Source organism: Gorilla gorilla, chromosome 2 (genome assembly GCF_029281585.2).
Source record: "Gorilla gorilla gorilla isolate KB3781 chromosome 2, NHGRI_mGorGor1-v2.1_pri, whole genome shotgun sequence".
Lineage (NCBI taxonomy): Eukaryota > Metazoa > Chordata > Mammalia > Primates > Hominidae > Gorilla > Gorilla gorilla.
Window position 1 is genome coordinate 134,934,866 of NC_086017.1, and position 24,436 is coordinate 134,959,301.

General features: G+C 43.5%; 1 protein-coding gene across 18 annotated transcripts in view; it reads left to right on the forward strand.

Annotated features, from left to right (window-relative positions):
- Nucleotides 1-24,436, forward strand: part of KALRN (kalirin RhoGEF kinase) — a 688,751-nt gene that overhangs the window by 36,793 nt on the left and 627,522 nt on the right. The gene's annotated exons all lie outside the window — the stretch shown is intronic.

Here is a 24,436-nt window from a genome sequence, read left to right on the forward strand (position 1 = left end):
GCGGCCAAGATATTTCTGGAGGAGAGACTACTGGAGAGCCTTTCTCGTCAGGCTGCTGTGCGAATGGGCTTGACTAGCAGGCATGTATTTAGATATCATCTTGCTTTGAAAGGGATTTACAACAGCTTAAAAAAATGTACCACAACAAGATAAAATGAAGAAAAATAAGGAGGTGATGAAATAGAGGCAGAGGAAAAATTAAGGTAGGAAAAATGAGATGAAGATAGGATTACAGTTAGTACAGTTAGCTGGATTTGATCCCTATATTCTGGGGACTCGCTCTCTAATGCTTATGGACAGAGACAACTGTTAAAGATAGCATGTGTGGAGTGAAGGCAGAGACTGTGAAGTGGTGATGGCTGAAAAACTTGCAGTCTTGAAAGTCTCTGCTCTGAGTACCAAGCTCAATGATCCGTGGTGAGAGGTCCAGGAAGCATCCACATACATACTTACCAGGTCCTTGCAGAACCTGCTGGCATTCTGTCTTTACTGAGAACATACCATACTGAATCTAGATCCCAAGACTTTGTTCCTGCTGGAACATTTGCTTGAATGTTCTTTGCATCCTAGCCATGGTCTTTATGAGTCTGTAGCATGTCCCACTACCTGTGGGGAAGAGATCTTCTATGACATCACCCTGTTTCCATCTCTGATCTCCCTGAACACATTCCATGACTTGTCATCACAAACCCACTTTCATTATTGCTGTTTCACATGGTAGGTGTTTGCTACCCAGCTAGACAGACCGTTAAGCTCCTGGAGGAAAGCTGGGAACTTGTTTCCTAAGTCTCAGTGCCTATCCCAGTGTTGTTTATAAAATAGCGGCTATGTAAATGTAAGCTTGGCCTTCCCTTCCTCTGGCATTTGCCTTGTGTGTCAATTTCAGTGGATCCTCAGCCCAGTCAGGAGGTCTTGGTTTTAGGATGCCTCTGTCATTGTTGTGGGCCTGTCCCTTCTCCTTTCTAGGTCTCAGTTTTGCCACCTATAAAAAGAGAGGATTTCACTGAATGACTGTTAAAGTCCCTTTCACATATATAATATTTGTATGATTGAAATTGCCTTAATTAGGGATAGTTTCTGCCTTGTCTTGCTCCCTTCTACTGTCTTTTTTTGTGTGTGTGTGCTGATGTCTGTCATTGAAAGGTTTCTATTCATGTTTAAACCTCATGTTTAAAACTTAGCATTTCTATGTGGAAGGTGATCAGGAAGGGGAGGGAGGCAGCCTTGTGCCTGATTAGATGACATGGGGGGCATGGTGTACATGCCTGCGTAGGTGTGCTGGGATGCTTGGTGATTTGAACCCAGTCAGATGTTACCTGGTGGGTGACTTCTGTAATGGTGTCATCCCATCCCTTGCAGGTATAAGTTTGCTGGTAATTCATTGACTGAGCACTTTCCAAATGCAATCTCTATTTCTCCCAACAACTCTGAAAGGAAGTAGTTACTCCCATTTATAGCTGCGAAAACATACCCAGAGAGGTTAAGTGATTTGCCAGAAATGTTCAAAACGAAGATCTCACCTAAGGCTGTCTGGCTCCGAAGCTTGGGTTCTTTTCATCAACATTGCCTTGCAATTCAACCCAAAAGAGGAGAGCTGAAGACATCTTAGTCTATCTGTGCTTCTATAACAAAATACCTGGTACTTGGTAATTTATAAAGAACAGAAGTATATTGCTCATAGTTCTGGAGGCTGAAGTCCAAGATCAAGGAGCTGGCTGGTTTGTTGTAAGGATTCAGTCTCTGCTTCCAAGACGGCACCTTGAATACTGTGTCCTCTTTTGTAAGGGCCTAATCTCAGTCATGATGAGGGGAGAAGCCCTCATAATTTAGTCACTTCTTGAAGACCCCACCTCTTAATACCATCACATTGGCCATTAAGTTTCAACATCTGAATTTTGGAGGGGATACATCTGAACCACAGCTCTCTTCATCGACATTGCCTTGCCCCTCAATTAAACCCAGAGAAAGAGAGCAGAATATGTCCATGTCACAACTATGTAGGAAGGTGAGAATTTCCCAAATGGCAAAGTGTCTTCTCTGTTAGAATTTCCCTTAGGCACATCAGTTCTTGAGTCAGAGAGATTCCTAAAAGACCTCTTGAAGATCTCTTCTAGGCTAGGGAGTCTGAGACTTGAGGAATAAGTTGTATTTCTATGCCAGTTTTCAAGTTTTTTCTTCTAAGGACTAAAGCTGGATGTTCTTCCATGGGCTGTTGACACCAGGGAAGAAAAAGAGGACATTGGGCCAGATAAATGTAGTGGGAGAGGAGCTATTCCTTTTTAAGTAGTGGATATCAATTTTCTAAATACAATCCAGGAACATATTACACTTCCTTCTGCAAGTCCTTGTAAAGGCAGCAGCTCAGTGCATTCTTATTCCTGGACTTGTTCTGTTCTGATCTGCTCCCTGTATCTGCTCTCTATGTCTCTGTTCCTCTGTCTGTCTCCCTCTTTCCAACCAACACTTGAAAGTGGTCTCTTCCTGTTAATAAAGCAGATATCTGCAGTTTTACCTGATAAGTCAATCAATGCCATTGATGAGGTGGTTGCTGCAAATGAATTCCTGTTTTACTTGTGAAATAACCTTGAAATAAAAGAGAAGATGGGGATCCTGGCCCAGGGGAATTTAGCCCATAGAGGTTTCCTGGAGGTAACAGTGAAGCCCATCCTCCCACACCCCCAGGAACCTGGAAATAATAGAAATGAAGCTGCCTCTGAGGGTTCAATTAGGTCCATCCATGTATCCCACATGGATGTGATCTACCATCTGTAGCTATGGACCAGGAGGTGTTTTGCAAATACGTGAAGCAAAAGACTCCATCAGTGTGACCTGGAAATAATCTCAGGGATATTGGCTGAAATGCGATTGTAATTTAGTAATATAAAACCTAATTAATTGCTCTGAGTGCAATTTAGAGAAAGATTGTGTAGAAGGTGCTGGCCAGCCAGGGCACTTCTGAAAGGCAAGTTGAAGCAGAAGCTGGTGGTGCCCCTTCAGACTCTGGCTGCCCACCAGGGCCCTTTGGTTCTCCAACAGGACCAGCACTATTCTTGCTAGTCCATCCCATCATGGCCTGCTGATGTTGAACCATGGCTTGTTCTGCAGACTTCCGAAGCCTTGATTACATGTTCATCATGTGACGTTCCGATAACGGCTTGGCATCCCCAGTACATCAGCCTACACTGATTATAGTGAACTGAGCACTCCAGGGTCCTGTGGCAGTTGTGGTTCGTTGTTACTTTTGGCACTCAAGATATGGAGTTTCTGGCTTATACATCAGCCTTGTGAGCTTGGTTAATACGAATCTTCACCCAGTGATAGATCTGCTCTCAAAGTACTGATCCAGTCTAGTTTCAGAGTACACACCCTTTACCTTGTGGGTTAATCAAGAACAATGCCATCTGTGGAGCCTCTTGGAAGCAGTAAATGGCCCACTCCTTTTAAAATTGCAGGCATACTGCCTTTTCCATGCAAACTTTACCCAAGAACAGGCAGCAATGACATTGACACATAGGAAGGACTTCACAATTTGTTAAGCAATATATAGACAAGCCTAAGAAAATACTGTGCAAAAAGATACTATAGGGACAACTGAGAGCCGCAGAGCTGCAGAACAGAGAACTAGCATCAGTCACCCCCAGTTTTTTTAAGTAGCCTTTTAAAAACTGCATTTAGACTGAGGAGAAAATATAAAAAAGGAATAAATTTTCTGTTTAGGAACATGTTAGTACTAGCTAATATCAATGGATTTCTTATTATGCACTAGCTACTATATCAAGCTCTTTAAAATAAGCATTACCACAATTGATCCCCAGAATTGCCCTTTTAAGTAGATAAACACTATTTTACCTGTTTGGCAAATGAGGATATTGATCTCTGAGTTCACTCAACTCATAATTAGGAGGTCCTGGATTCGAACCTATGGACATAGCTACTATAATTTATTGGAATAGGCTTTTGCAGGTGACACAGCATAGAAGTATTTTGTCTCTGATTTCTCCATCAAGGCACTGATCTCAAGCCCAGAATGGTGTAGTAAGTTTCAAGGTCTCATCATACTATAGGATGACTGAGGGGAGAAGTTCTGTTGCCTGTAGTTTTGAAGGAATGAATGGACTTGGATAGCAGAGATAGAGCAAAGAGTGTTGCAATGCCTCTTACCAGGTTGGAAGTAGTAGGAGAAGCAGACTAGATGGATGGGATAGGTTACAAGGGAACAGTGGGGCTAGGCAGGGGGTGCTGAGCTTACTCAGGTTTGCATTTCTACAGTCAGCTCCCTGCTATATGCCCAAGACAGAGATGCAGTAACAAAAATAGAAGGAATGGGTAAATCCAATCATACTCTATTGTTTGTTTTAGAATTCTCAGTTCATAGCTTCAGAATGACTTTTCTATGAATGTGTGCCCTGAATTTCTAAATCTGGAGTTCCATGCATTGAATGGGCACTGTCATGAAGAAGGAAGGGCAGGGCCATGGCAGGCCTGACTGGTCAGGGTTTAACCAAATTCAGTGGACAATCTCTATGATAGTCTAGTCAGAAGCATTTTCTGTGAGTTAAATCTGCATTTGTTGCTGTTTTCCAGGCATACGTAAGTTTTGGAGCCCACAATCACAAGGTCCAGAGAATGGAGCCCAGAATTGATCTTATCTGGAGAGAGGAGACTAAGGAACTATTATGAAGTAGATCCATCCCTTACACTGAAACTCAGTCACCTCTTCTACATCAACTCTTAGAACCTGGAAAGACTGTCCTATCATTTCTCTTGATCAGCGTTTCTTTCTCCTGCCTGGAAAAGTGTAGATCCATAGAGTACCTCACGTTAGCTCTCTCCTACAGATTATAAGAATGTTATATAAGACAAGTTCTAGTGTCATGATGGCTTATGAACCCCACTTTAAAAATTTCTTTAATTTGTAGACATGTCAGTGTATTTTTTCATTTTGTTTCTGGCCTCCAAGTAGTTTACTGAAAAAGTGTTTTTCCTGTTGCATTGTTATTCAATTTTAAAAAGCTTTTTACTATAGTATCCTGGAAATTTTATGTAAATTAAATTTATGTGAATGGACAGATTTTTATTAGTTCACATTCATATTTACTCTCTGAAAAACTATTACAAACAAGCTTTGCTTTTATAAGAGCCATACTGTCTTTTTCTTTGATAGATCGTGCTTGCTTGCATGCTCAGTAGTCCTATTCTTAAGCTATGTCCTGCCTACTTTCCTGGTATGAAAATTAGAATTCTCCCTGGATCCTTTCATATGAATGGAGGCTACATGGGCACTCTGCCAGTTCTAGAGCATGAGTGACTTTGTAATCAGAGGTTACACATTTTGGGCAGCCTCGCCACAATTTCACCCTTGAATTCCTTTAGGACTCCCAGGTGGGTGCCATATGGTTCTGGTGATTTATTTACACTTCATTTGTCAGTCAGGTTCTCATGCCCTCACTGCAGTTTCAACCCTGACCTCGCTCCTGTCCATCAAGGAGGGCAAGTTGGGAAGGATTTTCATTCTTGAGGACACCACTTGTACTAAGAGTATCATCAACTGGTTCCACTGATTTGGCCCCATTGGAACAAAATAACCTTTGGGGTTGACCTTGGCATTGGCATCTTTCAGGTTTATTTTTGGTCTGATTAGTTTCCTGGTTGTTGTTCCATTTTTATGAGCCATTTCTTTCTCCAGGTTCTCTGTGAAATCTCTATCTGGTCATGCAGGGATGTTTGCTTTCTTGAGGGTCTGCTATTTTAGGCGCTGGCTTCACCCCATCTATCCTGGAATTCTAATACTGTATTTAAAAATAATAGACTGTGACTTTATAAAGTTTTCCTTTTGACGTCCCCTTAATAATCTCGCTCTCTTTCTCTGAAATTTGGCATTCAGGTTTGGGGTGCAGCTTGAGGCAGGAGCAGCACAAGCTGTAGAGAGGGAATATTGTGCATTCTTACCAAGAGGCCCTTTGGCAATGCAGATTCGGAGCTGAGCATGCTGTCTGAGTCAGGGCAAACTCTGTTTCTGAGGCTTGTGCTCTGAGTCAGGATCTGCACCAAGGACGGCCCAAGGTCGCCAGCCTTGTGAGTATACCCGTCTCTGCGTGTGGCCTATGTGCAGGCTTCCTTCCACATGCCATCTCGCTACTGGCCTGACATGCTTCCTGCGATGAGGCCAGAATCTCTGCAGGACAGACTAAGAGAATGGGCTGAAGTGGCAGCAGGAGAAACTAATTTTGCTGGAAAGTTTCTAAGGAGCCCAATTGGGAAGCTCAAGGAGAAGGTGAAACCTCTTTGGAGATATTTAGAATATCTATCTGTGTGAGCAGGAGATGCAGACCCAAGGGAAACAAGGGCAGCTAGGGTGGGGGGATAGGAAGGGAGTTCCTAAAGCTTCTAGGCTGAAGCTTCTGCTGATCAGGATCATTTCTCCACTCCAGCAGCAAGTGCCTGACCAGAGTTGTTAAGCTAATTGTTAAATTAGAGTGGCTGGGGAAGCAAATTGCTTCATGATGGGGCTTCTCTGACTGTGTCCAAGGCTGATGTCATCTGGCCTTGTGCCTTGTTGAGGGTGTGGTGTGGGGCGGTGGGCAGGCCTGACACACGTGTTAATGAACCTTCATCCACTGTAGCAAGCCCTTGCTCCTCGGAGGAGCCCGCATCTTCCATTGAGGGAAAATCACTCCCAACTCCTCTGTGCTTCTGTTTAATGTCCCCAACTCCTGAGTCTTGCAATGATGATATTTTAGATCATTTTCTCTAGAGGTTGTGAACTCAGTTCCCTACAGAGGCCAGACCATTAGCATAAAAGATCATAATGACCCATGTATAGATGATGAGTGGCAGCAATCAGGGACAGTAGGGGTGGTGGGGACTGTGGCAAACTGGAGGGTGGTGTCCCAGCAGCCACTCAGCCCCAGCTGATTGATGCCATGTAGGAATGTGGGCTCCATGTTGCCAGACCTTCCTGCTTCAAGAACAGCGGCAAATATGCACTTTCTTTGTGAAATGGCCCAGTTTTTAAATGTTGAAGCTAATTAAAAGACATTGTGTTGGTCAGAGTCCATTCACAAGATGAGTTTGTCCTGTGTGCCCCTAGTTTGCAGCTTCTGATTCTGGTTCAAACTCCTCGGTTTACAGATTAGGAAACAGATCCAGAGAAGTTAAGCTTCTGGTCCAAGGTTACAGGGAGTCAGTGAAGGAGTCAGAATCACTACCTGTGGCCTCTAACTCCTGTCTGCTGCTATTCCACTTCTTGGTGCTGGTTTGGGACCAGACATTGCCTGTGCTGGGTCAGGCTGGCCAGAGGAGAGTAGACCTGGGTGGACATGGTTGTGTGATGTCTCATGTCGCATTATTATCCCTCTGCTTTTGTGAGTTGCTGAGCTCAGATGCCCCAAATGGGTGGGAAGGCTCAGGGAATTCAGGAAGCTTTTGCAGGTAGCAGCAATGCTTAGGGAGAGGAAGAGAGTGGAGAGGATTTAGGCTGCCCCCTGGTTTGGGGCTCCTGAGGACTTAAGGCCATTCATTCCTACTCTTCATTCCTACTCTTTCCCATGCCATGCACATATGCAGGGCCACTCATTCATTCCTACTCTTTCCCATGGCATGCACATATGCAGGGCCACTTCCAAATCTGCATCCTTCCAGTCATTCAGGTGCATAGCTTGGGATCATCCTTGATTGTCCCCGCTCTTCCTCTGGAACTTCTCAGCTCTGAATCCCCTTGCCAGTCCTACTGCCACTCTCCAGTTCAGAAGTTTAATGATACAACATTGGTACTATTGCAATAGGCTTCAAACCTGACTCCCAATCTATTCTCCCCATTACCGTCTGATACGTCTTCCCAAGCACAATCTTTGAACCTTGGCATGCTCCTGCTCAAAGTAGCTCCCATTGGATAAAGTAGCAACTCCTTAACTTGGCATCCCAGGCTCCAGAGCATCACAGCATTGCTGCCATGGTCATAAGGCTGGCCTGGGTGTGCATCCCAGCTCTGCCACTTATCAACTGTGACATCATGGGCAATTTTCTTGACTTCTGTGGACCCGTTTGCTTCTTTGTGATAGGGGGTTTTACATAGAATTGTTTCAACGAATAAATGAGATCATGAATGTAAAGCAGTTAGCCTGGCATATACCGACTACTCAAAGGTATTATTCAAGGACCTCTACGCTCTGGCCCCGGTATTACCTGTCCCATAGGCTTAGCTCCAGTGACTTGAACTACTTGGTGATCTCTGTGCCTTTGCTCCTGTTTTTCCATCCTCTAATATTCATCTTTTTGTGGTGCTCCTTTATATATTTTGTGCTGTAGGTATTTGTGTACTTGTCTTGACTTCCTTACTCAACTGTATGTTGTTTGAGGGCAGGACCTGGGTCTGACTCATTCTGTACTATACTAGCATAAGAGACACAAAGTGTTTCTGGAATGGATATTTACCTCAGTGAAACAGCTGCCTAGACTTGGGTTCCATATGAATTAGTTAATTGATAATGTATTTATAATAGCCTCATGGATATTTATTGGGTACTACTGTGTTTAGGGGCTCAGTGGTAAAAGCATCAGGTACAGTCTAGGCCCTGTCGTGTAATGGGGAAACAGGCTGGTAGAGTGGCCATAATGCATGTGGTAAGGATGGTGACAGGGCAGGTACAGGGCTGTGGTTGGGGAGGTACAGGGCTGTGACGGGAGACACTGAGGAGGATATGGGAGCACATAGCAGAGACAGCAAACATAGTCCTAACATCTCGAGGGCTTGCTGGAAGAAGAGGTCTTTCACCTGAGACTAGAAAGATGAGTAGAACCTTGACTCAGGTACATAGTAAAATTGCTTTAAGTCTCAGTTTAAAAAATCTTGTTTTATTTGCATTTACTCGCAAGCACTTACAGAAATACTTCCTTAGTACTAGGTTTTCTGAAGTGATCTCTCACTCTCAACCAAGGCAGTTGTTAACATTTGAAGGTTTCTAGGGACTGGGACAAGGGTTGTTGATTGTATTCAACTTTTACCAAGCCAACAGCTGTGGCTGGAGACAGAAAGTTTTCTCTTTTAAGAGCTGGGTGGAAGATTATTCTCTTCTATCTGGGAAAAGATAATCATATACTTTCATGCTGTCAGGGTGGGGCCTATTCTGTTTTTGTTTGTTGCTTGCTTGTTTTGTGGCTTCAGCTGTGTGGATACAGAGCAGGAAGGCTAGAAGCAGGAAGAGGCTGGGGTGTTTTTCTGACCCTACAGATAGTTCTTCTTGGGTCGGGAAGAAAGACTGTAGTAGCAAACATGATCTGCAGCTGCAGAGGAAGCAGAGGGGATTTTTGCATCAAGGACAGATATGGGGATGAGAAACTGTATACAAGTCAGGAAACTTGATACCAGAGAGAGGAGGCCACGGAAGATAAGGGGTCTCTGTAGACCTTGTACAAAAGAAATGTACGAGAGGAAAACAAATGGATTAATAATCATTGTGATGGATAATCAGAAAGATTATGAATGATACTTACATGTTTCTTTAAAAGGGATTACTTTTTTGGCTTAATGCTTGTACTCTGTTCTCTTATTTTATTATTTTATTTTTAAAGGTATTAAACTGTGCTTCTTTTTATCCACACCTAACATTTAGGACCGAGAGCCCAAGACATCTACTGCCACCTGGTGGTAGAGTATACCACCTGTGGGATTTGGAATTGATGAGACTATACATTGATTGAAAATTGATTCTGCAGTCAAAATATGGAATCATAGAACATAGAGTTGTTGGAGATATTAAAGATTACATAGTTTTTCTTATGATAAAACCCAACATCTTTTTATATAAGTATTTTAGTTGAATGCCTCCAATGACAGAGAGCTCATGATCTGGCCTGACAGGCTATTTTGTCTTTCATTCTTGTTAGTTAGAATGTTTTTTCTTTTTATTTATTTTTAAATAGAAAAGTCACTTGTATTTATTTGTCTTCATGTTTACCTCTGGAAAAAACTCACAAGTTTAGTGATTCATCTATATAATAAGCTTTCAAATATTTGCAGGAACGTGTTTGTTTCCCCATAATCTTTTTGTCTTCAGGTTAAACAGTCGTAGTTCCATATTTATTATTCTGATGTCATGCTTCTCAGAATCCCCATAGCATTTCTTTCTTCTAGCTGCATTCTATGTTGCCAGTGTTCCTGCTGCCAGAATTGGATCCAACCCAGTGTTCCAGACAAGATCAGCTTAGTGAACTCTAGTACTTGCAGGCTGTCTGAACACCAAACTTCTAACACCTTCTGTATAGTATGAGTTAGCTTTCTGTAGCCTTTCCACAATGCTGACTCCTCTTAGGTTTGTGGTAACTGAAAGCCCAAGAATTTGTATCCTTTCCCACACTGTAAAACTTTTTTTAAAAAAGCTAAAAGCAAGGCTGTACTTTAAAAAGAAAGCTTAATGACACAAGTTTAACACAAATACATTCTAAATTTCAGAGGTTACTCGTAAAGCCAAAGCCTTTTTGAACTCCATACCAACTCAGTTTCTCTTTGGAGGTAGATCCTGGTATTAGTTATTAGGGGTCCTTCCAGATCTTTCTGTGCGTTTACATAGATAGATAGATATCATCAGAAATGTGTAAATTATGTATGTGTGTTTGAGGTTAACATATCATTTTGCAAGTTTTCTGCATGCAGCATGTCCTGGAAATCTTCTGCATAGTATATTTCACAGTGTGGATATTCCATAGTTTTCTTAGCAATTCTTCGATTATTTCTGGTGTTTAAAATCATCATAAACAGCGTCTCCTTGTACACATGTACAAGTGCTTCTCTAGGGTAGATACAAAAGACTGGGTGAGTGATACATATATGTTTATTTTAAACTGTAGATCTCAGACATGAAATTTGCCCTTGTTAATTTTGACCTAGTGTTCGAATCTGCCCAGATAATTTTATGTCTTGATTTTGGTCATCTATTATAATATTAAGCCCACTATACCAGTTTTGCATCATCTGCCCATAATATAAGCATATCTTTGATCTCCTGATCTAAGGAAACGATTGTTTTAAAAGTCAAACATGACAATCAAGGGAGGAGCTCTGTGGCCATTACCAGAGACCTGCATTCCACCTAAAGCTCACTGTATGCTCCTAACAAACACTTTGGTCCGTGCAGTTTATCTACAGCAATTCTACCCAACTATACGCTCATCCCATTCATTTTTTACCATCTTATATACAAGAATTTCATGGAGGACATTTGTAAAAGGCTTAGCAGAAATCCAGACTCACCTTCTATGACATTCTCCTGTCTACTGTAGCGGGACTGTCATGGAGGGAAATGAGAACAGCACACGTTGCTCCCGGGCATGTGTTATTTAAAATAGATCCTGGTAACACTTTAATGAGCAATGTGTTTATGTACCTCCATGCAAGAGTGTATTCAGTCTCAAAGATATCAAGAAAAAATAAGCTGTCCACTCCCAGCTGCCTGTCTTACCTATATATTCTCAGTCTAGTTGGTCTCCCAGGGAAACTGTCTGATGGCTGAGACATAGCTGCTTTAGTGAAAAGCTCATGGGTTATGTTTCTAATGTTATTCAGGCTAATTTGTCCCACCCCATCAAAACATAAAAGAGGTAAAGGGGCCGGGCACAGCGGCTCACGCCTGTAATCCCAGCTCTTTGGGAGGCTGAAGCAGGCAGATCGCTTGAACCTAGGAGTTCAAGACCAGGCTGGGCAACATAGGGAGATGTTGTTTCTACTAAAAATACAAAAATTAGCTGGATGTGGTGGCACACACCTGTAGTCCAGCTACTCAGGAGGCCGAGGTGGGAGGATCCCTTGAGCCTGAAAGTGAGCCAAGATCAAGCCACTGCACTCCAGCCTGGGTGACAGAATGAGGCCCTGTCTCAGAAAAAACAAGCAAACAAAAAACAACCTCAAAACAAAAACAAACAAACAAAAAACAGCGGTATACTCACACAGACATCCACAGGCCTAGTGCATGTATGTGTGCATTGACATGTAGTCATCCTCACAAAGTTGTCTCTGTAAACATGGTTAAAGGACTTTCCCTGAGTCACAGCCTTACTGGCTTACTTTGCATCATCATAAAAAGAATAGAAATGATAAGCAGGTTAATTTCTAACTTACTTTTATCTAGCTTAGAAATTTGTTATAAGACATGCCACAGATGACCCTCAAAATGGTAGTGAAGATGAGACTGTGGTCCAGGGGTTCTGGGTAGGTGGTGGAGCATGGAGGCAGTGTAGCTGTTCCTGGATGCCCAGCTGCAATTGCATCAGGCTGCATGGCTTCCCGGGCTGGGGTTTGGCAGCACCATTGCCCTTCTGTAGGTAGCCAGGCTTGGATTCTTCATTGAGGAAAAGTTCTTGTGTTCCCTCATTTTTAGGGCAACTAGTATGGAAAACATAACCTCAAGTATCTTTGATGTAATCTCCAAGGGAAAAGTTGCTCCAACTTTTTCTTACTGTAAGTAGAAATTCTGTTTCCTATTTTTTCCTTCAATGGGCCTGAGCTATGGAGGGCTCTGGCAAAGCTACAGCCAAGTAATTCTTCTCCAGAATCCCACAGCTGGCTTTATTTGGGGGGTGAGGTGGTGGTGGTGCCAGTTCTGCTTCAGAAAATTAGAAGAAACAACAAATACTCCTCTAACAAACCTAAAAAACATAGTGAGGAATGCAGAAGGGAAGTGATACCAAATGAGTGAATTGTGCCCCTTTTGCAATCTGCAGTGTCCCTTTACTCTGGGCATTATGTTAGGTGCTTGGTGCTTATGGAAGGCAGCAGTGGGGTGGGATATAAACTATATGATCATGACAAACAATGACTTCGGTTCAGAGGAGTTTACAGTGTGGTAAAAATAGTATGCAGACAACATGAACGCAATGAACTAACCAGTGTTTCTCTTGAAAGAGTTAGACTGATGCTTGGGTAAATAAACCACCCTTATAAAGAAGAGTCCACCTTTTATTTTTCATCAGTACAAAGCTACATTAATTCTTCACATGCAGGCGTGATAAACAGAATCAAAGCTTCTGCTGCTTGTTTCCAGTTAAACAGACCTATCCTAGGTAAACCTGTATTCCCCTCTGAGAGCACCCCTTCCTTCTGGTACTTGGTTGACCTCCTGCCTTGGGCAGGGTTACACCCACCTCCACTTTTTTCTTGAGTTACTGCTAGAAGGCAGAAACTCTGTGAGCTCTTGGAGAGCAGCCTTGGTGTTCTGTTCCTTCATGTATTTCCAGGTATAGTCCAGGGTGTGACATCTTGTAGGCACTTAGTAAATGCTTGTTGAGTGAATGAAAGCTGCCCTTCATCTATTCCCCATTCATTTATTCAGCACATATTTATTGAGTGACTTCTGTGTGCCAGGCGCTAGGGATACACCAATGAACAGGACCTGGGTGGGAAGACAGATGATAATATGGGGACATTAATATGGTGTTGAAAAAGTACAAGATGTGGTGGGTGCGGATGCAGGGATGGCTGGCCCAGCTGAGTTGGCCAGGAAGGCTTCCTGGAGACCTGAAGAATTAACACAGATAGCTAGATGAAGGCAGGATGGGAAACAGTGTTCCAAGCCTAGGAAGAGCATATTCAGGGATCCAAAGGGAAGAGATAGCTTAGCATGGAAACGTGAAGGCTGACAACATAATGATAATCATAAACACATATATAATGCTTTCTGTGTGCCAGATATTATTCTAAGCCCCTTACATTTATGAAGTCATTTAAATACTATTATCATCCCCATTTTACAGAAAACGGAGGCACAAAGAAGTTTAGTAATTTGCCCGATCTCACACAACTGTTAGAATTGGCATTTGAATGGAGTTGGCTGCGGAGCCTTAGTGGTGACCAAACAATTACTATGCCTGTGTGTGTGTAGCACCGATTCCCAGTGAGAATCCTGGCATGCTGTTAGACATGCATGGGCCTTGTGGTAACAATCAACTTGGAAATTGTCTTGTTAAGACTGACAGAACTTCTGGCATATCCTAATTGTTGAGTCTGTCTTTGTCAGGCAGACGATGAGATTCCTTGCCTCAGTGGATGGTTTTGTTGTGTCTCATCCTATGTGAACAGGCTGCAGGAAGGTTGTCCCTGACCTCCTAGCGAGAAGGGACTTGGGGCTCAAACAACAGTTTAACTGTGGATGACCAAATCACATTTTCCACAGTAGATTCCCATCCCTAAATGGGGAGAAGGAGAAAGGAAAATGGTTTAAAGATCAATACCCAGAAACGGCCGACCTCTGCTGGTGCTCCGCCACTGTGTGTGGTTGTTGGAGCTACAGGCTGTGAGGAAGAATAGTTTGGTTGATTGCCAACTTGGCCCCGAGGGAGTGGGCCTGAAAGGGGGTTAAGGCATTGGTTCTGCTTTCTTTCCTTCCAGTTTGTAAATGGTAATCCAACCCCACGTCTTTAGTGCACAGGCGTTGTGCAGCCCCTCCCTGTGACAGGTCATGGTGGCTGGGCCTTGGCCTCTGCCTTCCAAATTCCCAACTTTGCCCCAAGCTTCAGTATGACCACTTTCTCTGAATCCCTGTTGCTGCTACAGTCAGATCCAGCACGGAGGGGTGTCCTCAGCAGCCTCCTCACTGCCTGCTGCCACTTGCTCAGGAAAAGCACATGAGCTGCACATCAGTGTTTGGAAAAATTAATGCTTTCAAGATGAGCTCCATACAGTTTTAGCACGTCTGTCTCTTTCACCAGCTGAAAGAAAGAAGCATGTTTAGACAGTTACTCCCCAAGGGAGCCCAAGGACTAGCTTTGTTTATTGAGTGTTTTTAGTTACAACACGTGAAGTTCTGGGATTTTTTTGGCTTTGGCTTCTTTTTTCTGTTTTTGGTTATGGGAATATGAGTGGATTGCCAATTAACAGGGCACTTGGAGGTTTCAAAATTGTGAAAGGCATGTTTCTTACGTGGGCACAATTGCTGAGTCTTTGGGATAAGGAACTCCATTAGACATGACAGATGGAATCCAGGCTCAGGGCTTACCTCAGACCAGCAGTGCAACCAGATGTTCAGAGTCTTCCATATGCAGCTGTTTGGAGCCACAGCTCCACCTGTGAGGGCCCCCTTCCCCTCCCTCAGACACCCCACATCTTCACAGTCTTCCGATAGACGTACCATGTAACGACACAGTCACAGTCAGCTTTCACATTACTTTACCCTGTGCCACCTCCCACCACCTTCAGCTTCCCCTACCTGATGCATAAAACTCTAAGTAGAGATGGCAGGTTTTAAAGCTTGAGGTTTGGGGAGTCAGAGCCCATTGTACAAGGGCAGGGATGGCTGACTTGAAAGCTGGTGTATCACAGTTCTTCCTGCCTTGTCCTTGGCAGACATCACTAATTGATGGCACCATTCTTTCCCCATCCATCCTGTAAGTAGCCACATAATCTTCAACACAAAGCTCTGGACAGTCACTGCCCCTTGGTTAGAGCTGGAACTTGAGATGAAACGTTAGTTTCCATTGCTGACCAAAGTCCCATAAGGTGTCTAAGTGGCTGACAAATGAATGGTCTGAGAGGAGTTGAGGTTCTTCCTGAATGCTTGTTATGGAGAACCCATCCTGACTCTTGTGGTAAATAAGGGATGTGGAACAAAGTGGGGAATGAATAGCATTTTCTCATGATATAGTGCTAGAACTCCATCTGCCAGCCACTTGAACAGGTGGATAAGTCGGGTGAATTTTTTACTGTGACCTGTGGGTTCTCTGAAGACCATTTCACATTCTAGACCTTATGAGTAGGGGGTAGAGAAGGAAATTGCTGCCATGGTCCTGAGGGAGCACCTCCTTTTTCAGAAAAGATTTGAGCCGCTACTTTAGTAGCAGCTTCAATATTTAAATGCTTTGAAAATTACCAGAGTAACAAGTGCTTATAGTAAAAAAACTATAAGAACATAAAATTTTACAAAACACAATTCTCTACCTTTCTTCATTCTTCAGGGATAACTACTGTTAATAGTTAGGTATATGTATATCCTGCTAGAACTCTTCTATGCATAGTGAAATACATATTGATAGTGTGTATGTATATATTTATATATCTATTTTCACAAAAAGCGGGATAATACAAATTGTTTCCAATTATTTTGCAAATCATATCCTTTCATTCAATAATAGATCATGGAACCCTTTCATGTTACTACATATTAAACTGCTTGCTCTTGTTAATGGTTTCTAAGTATAATGTAGGCTGTGTCATAGTTTATCTTATTAGTTCCTTATTGTGGGACATTTAGGTTTTTTCTTTCCTTTTTTTTTTCTATTATAGAATACACTGCAATGTGTGTATAAGTACAGATATTTCAGTAGGTGAGAATCTTAGAAGAATTGCTAGGTTGAAGGCTACATGCTTTAGAAATGTTGATTGTACTGCCAAATTGACTTATAAGACTATTATATCAATTTAGTCTCCTACTAGGTTGGTTGTTTTGTTGTGTGTGTGTGTGTGTGTGTGTGTGTGTGTGTGTGTGTGTGTGTGTGTGTGTGTGTTTGCTGGGGGAAATCTTATAGGTAAAATGTGGCATGCTGTTATTGCTTACTTGCATTTCTCTGATCATTAGTAATGGTCAGCATCTTTTTACTTTTTATCAGTCATTTATATTTCCTTATTTGTGGGTTGCCTGTTCATAATCTTTACTTATTTTTATACCAGGTTGTTAACTTTTTCTTAATGGTTTCTAGGAACTTTTTGTAAATTAGAGATATTAACCCTTTGTATAATTTATTGTTGCAAACATGGCAAATATTTACTTCCTGCATTATCTTTTAACATTCATGTTTTTGCAACTTTATCTACTATTTTATTCTGTGAGGACTTAAAATATATGAAAATATAATGTACTCACAGTGTTCAAAAATTAGTACAAATAAATAGGTCTTTATATGACCCCTATACCTGTCTACCAAGCCACTTTTCCCATAGGTAACCATCAGTATTAGTTTCTCGGGAACCCTCCCAGTATTTCTTTTTGTAAATATAAGCAAATCAGAATTCATACTTAAGTTATCCCTTTCTGATCAACAGCAGGTGAATACTAACTATCCTGCTCTATGCCTTGCATTTTTAACCCAACAGTATGTCTTGAAGATCTTTTCATATCAATTCACAGAAAGCCTCATCATTCTTTATTCATAGCTGCATAGTGTTTCTTTGTGAAAGTATACTGTCATTCAGTGGGCATCAGACTTTTTTTTGCTTCTGTATGCTCTAAAAGAATATTGAAAACTTTATACCCCTTCACGCATTTTAGTGGATACCTAAACATTTTTTTACCATGAGTTTAAATGGTTGCAAATAATACATTTTCTAGCATGTTGCATATTATAATAGGCTTTAAACGTATTTTCTTCAAAATCTTGGAGCTACGGATTTATATGAATTGGGAAAGGCAAATCTGATTGTCAAAGCAAGTAGCCAAATTAGACATACTTACTTCCTGTCAGAGAAAGTCTAATTTCTTTTTATAATTCAAGCAAGCATGTTAATTAGGCACCCTCTGTGACAACCCCATCTTCAGAATTCTAAGAGTAGAGAGGAAGCTATTAATAAATAGATGTGGTCCTGAGACTAACCATGCTTTTTGCCTTCTAGATGAAAGAAGGCACAATCATTTTCAACATCTCCTTGGCGATCTCATTGAATCATGGGGCTTTACTTTGCTCTGCATGCACCAATGACTCTGTTTTGTTACCTGTTACACTGTAACAAACCACCCTAAATCTTAGTGACTTAGAACATCAATTTATCATTCTCATAATTGTGGGGCTTACCAGGCAGTTCTTCTGCTCCATGTGGTGTCTTTTGGGGTGCTGGGATAGCTGGCAGCTCCAGGGTAGGCTTCCTCTGGTGGCTGGGAGGGGGCTGGGACTAGCTGGGGGTCTCAACCAGCATCTGTAGTTCTCTTCCACATGGCCTTTCCATGTGGCTTAGCCTTCTCACAACAAAGCAGCTAGATGCCAAGAACAGTTGTATCTATTATTGACTCCATTATTTTGAAACGTCTTTTAAAGAGTTAGGTGATAAAGTTCAAGAGTCAAAATTCAAAATGTGTAAGATGAGTTACAGTAAAAGGTTGTCCTTCTACTACTGTTGTTCAGCCTCCTGTTCTCCTTTGGTGATTTGTATATCCTTCAAAAAAATTTTAAAATTGTGTATATAAGCCAATATACTGAGTTTTGTGTCTTGCTTAGGAAAACCATCCCACCCTAAGACTATAAAAATTTTTCTTCTTGAAGTTTTATAGTTTTTTTTTCCCCCATGGGTATCTTTAGGCTTTATTGAGTGCATGATGTGAGGCCAGGATTGGTGGACTTTTCGGGATGCCAAATAATTGTTGTTCACTATGTGGATGGTCCATCAAGAACTTCGTAGAGTTTCTCTTTTCCTCAGTGCCGAGGGTCATCCACATGTGTCACAAGGTATAGTCAAAACAGTTTTCATAATTGAATCTCCAGTGGAACTTTCCAACCTGTGTCAGAAAGAGGAGATCAGATGAGTTGGGGCAGCTGGACATTTTCATTTCCCTAGTGAGGGAAGGAGAGTGTCACAGGAATTAGAAAAAACGTAAGCTCTAAGAATCTGCCCCCTCCTGAAGGGCAGGTAGAGAAGCCTGGGAAACTTGGAGTAGTGACTTGACTTTAACTCTGGTCCCATGAATTGAGAATTTCAATGTGACCTGAGCTTGTTTTTGTTGCAGGAGAATGCACTAACCTTTATGAAGTATCCACTATGTATTAAGTGTAGTGCTTTGGATTTTATATGCTATTTTGTTTTTTCCTCATGAAAAGTTCAAGTTTTATGGGATTAGTCTTATCTCCATCCAAAAGATGAAGAAACTGAGATGTGGGAAGTTATTCTAAAGCCTCAGCCCTTTCCCAGTACCTCGAAGGCTTGCAAATTAATGGTACAAAAGGTATAAAAAGGTTTATAGAATTTATGAGACTCAATTATTTTTAAGAACCATAAGCAGTGTTCATTTGTTGAAAAGTAAAGTGATCTTTGCAAATAGTTTTTTTTTTTCTTTTTGAAAATAAGAGCCAAGGAAGAGAATATTCAAATTGGCTAGTGTGCAAGTAATTTCATTATCCAGCTTGATGTGTATGTAGGGAGTCAGGGCATTCAGGTAAGTCAGATATTCTGATTTAACAGTGGGTGGCCCTGTGGAACACACACAGATTATATACTTTCCATAAAAAGAAAAAAAAATACCCAAGGGACTAAAGCAAAAAAGGGACTAAGTAGAAAAAAAAATGTTGAGCTCTAGATATGTGCTACCCAAAATTTAGCATTTATTTGACAATACAGTGGTTTCCTTTTGATATGGTTGAACTTCACATTCCTTATTATCAATCCTAGTCCTATGGTATGGTGCCTGATTTTACTGGGCAGACCTGCTGAGGGGGGCTATCTGGAAAAGTTCCTGGAGGGGATGGAGAAGGGCATGGGATGGAGAGAGCAGGTAGAGGTTCATAGGAGGGCTCCGCCTGGGCTGAGGAGTGAGGCTTCAGCTGTGGTGACTGGCAACTTAGCTTCCTGATTCTCTGATGGTGACCTCAGGGACTGAGAGAAGTGAGGAACATTTAAAAGAAGCCAAACCTTCTGGGGGGTGAACGGCCTCCTGTTGGCCATGAAGTAACACCATCTCCTTTGATAGGCAGAGAAATGGCTCTTGGTGGAAATGAGATGGAGGTACTGCATGACTGGCTGCGAGGGAAACAGAGGAGGTAATAGTGAACTCTGGATTGCAGAGGCCTCATGGATCAGTTCTGAGAGGGTCTCTCCAAATATTTACCTGCTTTTTTTTTTTTTTTTTCAGGAAGAACTCCTTTGCAATGTAGGTGCCTTGGGGAAGGCAGCCAACCAGGTGTTCATGCTGAGTAGGAAATGGGAGGTCAGGGCAGTGAGGGAGGATGGAAGGTGCACCAGCTTCTGTGATTGACTTTATCAGGATGGCCTCACAGGGACATGCCTGTGAAGACCTAGGGAAGGGAGTCATGGACTCTGCTCCCTGACTGCAGATATCCACCCCCACCACTGCTTACCTAAGGCCTGCACTCCTCTATGCCTTCCTTTGACCTAGGCTTTATCTTTTGCCAAAATAGGAATATTTCCTGAGGGCCTAAATATTAAGCTCTCATCATAAATACCTTGGATGAGATGAGGTTGTCATGGTACTTTTCACAAGGACCTAGTGGAGAGGGCATGGGGCCCAGGGTAGATGAGCTTTATAAGGTCCTGAAGGAGGAGAGGGGACTGGCTCTTGTGTGGGCCGTGGGGGGTATTGGGGTGACATGCTGTGTTAGAGATTCAGTGCAACATGGGGGTTCTATTGACTGCTGGGGGAACTAGAAGCCCCCAGAGAAGGGGTAAGGAGGGATCAGGTTTTCACCACTTAACAAGGTGGTTTAGAGCCCAGGGCAGTGAAAGGTTGTCTTCCATGAGCTGGGCATGCCTCAGCCAAGGCAGAGTTAAAGATCCTCAGCAGAGGTCGGAGGTGAGCAAGATGAAAGCTACACAAAAGCTGAGGCAAGGAGGAATAATTAGCTTCTGCCTTTCCCTCCTGCTGTCTGGCCTGGTATTTGAGGTGACATTTAAAGCCATTGTACAGATGTGCAGTGGAACTGTGGCAGAACGAAGGCTTTCTGGAGCCTGTGGAGAGATGAGGCTGATTTCTCAGCCTCCTGGCTGGCAGCTTCTCACCCCTCCATGTGGGGCCCTCTACTGGGCCTTGAGAAGACAGAGGCCCCTCTGCCTTCCAGGTGAGCATACTCTAATGGGGGACTCAGAATCTCCCTCCCTATTGGACTCTCAGGGTGTTGGGGGAGGTGGGGTACACACTAGAATTCAAGATAGTGACACGAAGCTGGTGCTGAGGGTAGGAGAGGAGAGCACGGACTGAAGCGGATGGATCACCATTGCAGAATTCTCTGGGGAGCTTGTTAAAAATGCAGGCCTCTGGGAGTGAGGCCTCATTATCTGCATGGATAACCAACCCTCTAAGGTGATTCTGCTGCCCATTAAACTTTGAGAACCTCTGAGATAGAGAATGTGTGAGGTTAGCTGGAAAGGGCCTCTTGGGAGGGTGGACTTGAATTTCAGTGTCTAGGTGATACTTACTTGCTGTAGATACTGTCCTCAGGTGTGGACCTAAGAAGCCCGTTCACCTGGGGACACTAAGCTGTCATGGGAGAGACTGGCAGGGGTCCAACCCACCCTTGAAATGGTATCCCTGAGAATGTGTTGCCACGGGCTCCACTCCACCACTTGGGCGCTAATCGCCAAGGGGACAGAAGTGGTGTGGGAGGTGACTGAGGATGCTGTCTGCTGGAGTGTTTGATTCATGTTACAACTGAAGCACAGCTTGCAGGGCAAAATGGTAGCCAGGTGGAGCCCGCTTCTTGGGGCAGGGTGAGGGAGATCAGTATGTTTGTGGACGGTCTTCACTTTGGTTTGCAGATACCAGCAACTATGCTACCTCCTGTATTGCCTTCACTTGCCAGATAGGTCCATGTGTCTGAGGAGTTGGGCCAGTGCTGCTGAGAGGACAGTGGCCATTGTTGTCCCAGGAGATGAGTGGGAAAGATTTGGGATATGGTTGGCTCTCTCCTCCCTCCGTGCTGCTTGCCTTCTGCTCTATACACTTGTGCTGGCTTTATCTGATTGGGAACACAGTGTTTTCAAGTTGGGGTGGGTGAAGAGAGGGAGAAAGAACAGTGCCAAGGAAAGAAGAAGGAACATTGAAGAGAAAGGAACACATCCATGTTGTGATATCAAGTAACTGCTGAACATCCGGATGGGCATCAGCCCTCTGGAGTGGATGGGCTGTTGCTGGCCTAGTGACACTGCCTGTCCCTGGAAAACATGTCTCTGTAGCCAGCTGGGTGGGCTGGAGGAAACATGTGAACGGGAATAGTTGTGCTTGCTTTGACCATGATGAAAGAAGGAGCCACTGTGGAAGCATTGTATAAGACAAAACAAAAACAACAACAAAAACCTACTAATAAGGCTGTGTCCTGGCCAATATCCTTTCTAATTGCACTACAGTTAAATGGCAATGCTGACAGTCTCTTGGAACATTTTATTCAACTTCTGGAGGGGCTGCATTTCAAGTAAGACTTATGAGGCTCTGTTGGAGATGGAGAAATGAGCAGTGGTGGGCTGGGGAGCTCCAAGGAGCCCAGCTTGATGGGTTGAAGCCAATCTTGAGTAAAACTCCAGGCTGAATGGGTTCACCCTGGGGCTGACCCAATGGGCATTGCTTATGTTCTTAGGTCTGTTTGCGGGGGAAGTGCTTGCACCCATATTATTCTTGACAGTCTTTATTCTCATTTTCTCTGCAAATGAGACCGTGTGGAATGTTTTGCCCTTGATTACTGGAGGGAGGGGAGCAGAGCCAGCTTCTTTCTCCAGCCCCAAGAATGAGACTTGTAGCACTAGCACCATTAGAGCACTCTCTGGGACTTTCTGCCTCACAGTCAGATGCTCTTCCCCTGCCCCTCTCTGTCTAGGTCTCCTGCCACGATGGGAGCCTCCCGTTTCAGATTTCTCCCAAGTTGTGTTAGAAAAAGCCTTTTTGGCATTCTTACTTGGAGATGCACTCTCTCTGCAGTTATAAGTCAGGGGCCAAAGAAAAAGATGAAAAGCCCTTAGTTAATAAGTGGCCACATTTGGACCCTCCACTCAACCTGTGCCCATGGCATGTCAGCACTGCCCTGGAGGGGCCTCCCTCAGGGTTCCTGTTAGGAAACAGCAGTGTTTCCCCAGGTCCTGCCCTACTGTGAGGGCTCCCGTATCTCAGTGAAACATGTCACAATTTCCCAGGGAATCTCTTAGTGCCCCCAGAAACTCTCAGGGAGGAGACAGATGGGCACCTACGAGTTATCTGACCTTAAACAAGTTATTTAATCTTTTGGAACATGGATTTTCTCTTCTGTATACTGGAGAAAGTGATTCCCATCCTACAGACCTTGCAGGGCAAACAGGAGATGATAGTTATGAAAGTACTTTGTGAACAAAAAAGTACTGGCCACATGTGAGCGATGGATTCTTGTTATTCGTGAAGGGAGAAACACCGGGTTTCTTCTCTCTGGAGGGAGGAGGAGGGGTTTGCATTCTTGTGTTAACTACACACTGGAGTCTTGTCCATTTAAGGTAATAAGAAAATAATGCTAACAGAGCCTGAGAGGTAGCTTCTTGGGTGGTGATGTCTCTGCCGAGACCCAGTGCTGCCCTTTAAGAAGAAACCACAAGGCAGTTGGGGGGCAGGGGCAGGCGGTGGAGGTTGTGACTCTGCTTGCTTTCTCCCTCTTCCTCCTAGCTCCTACCCCCTGGACGTGCCTCCTCCCCAGTCTGAGTTCTTCAGAAATCTGCACCCTCTCTTATCTTGGAGGTATAAGTTCCAAGGAAGAGCTGGTGCTGAGGGAGACATGCCTCCAGTTGCCTGATGGAGACCAGGAGGCCTGGGAGACCACCATTCTGTTAGGACAGTGAGAAGGCATTGCTGGCATGGCCTAGGCTGCACAGAGCTGTGATGAATGTGCAGGTGGCTGTTGGGTAGTTTTTAGGCTTGGAGAACAAGGTCATCCTAGACCTGGGGACTCCTCAGGTTTCATTTCAGTGAATAGCACTCCCAGTCACCTGGGACACAGGCTGGCCCACTGTAAGAGGGGCTGTGATTGGGCAAGGACTGGGCACCCTGTCATGCCCCAAAGGCCTTAGACAATGCCCAGGGGCTGAGGTCTCTGCAGCTTACTCTTCTCCTTGCCTTGAAAATAACATTGTATCGGGGACTCAGATGCCCTTGCATGTTCATTTGTCTAGTTAGTAATCACTCGAGTAACTGTGAAGTTCAGGGTTCTTTGAGGGATACAAAGATGGAGTTCATGGGCAAGTAAGGGAGAAGAGTCATATACGAAGGAGAAGGTGGAAAGAAAAAAATAAAATATAAAGGAAGGAAGATCAGGGAAGTCTGCCTGGATTCTGTGGCATTTGAGTTATTTGTTGGAAAAATTAGGAGGATTTGGCCATGATGAGGTGGAGAGTGGGGAGAGCATGCTATTGGCAGGAAGGGCAGGAGCAAAGTCCTGGGGATAGAAAACCGTGGGATGTATGAACGTGTGGGGAACTGAAAGTCTGGCAAGAGGGAGAGGGGTTGAGAGGTAAGGGAGAACCTTCTATCTACCAGTATCTACCAGGTGCAACACCAGAAACATTATATTCTTCTTTTGCTTTGAGGCTCACAAATACTGTTCTCTCTGGTTTACAGAGGAGGAAGCTGAGGCACAGGGAGCTGAATAACTTGATCCAGGCCAGGCAAGTATTAAGTGGCAACCAGGATTTGGACCCATGACTGTGTGACTTCAAAGCCCATGCTGTCTCTACTATAACAAACGTTCCATGAAGGGACGTAGGGAAAAAGCATCTGTGGCCTTTTACCAG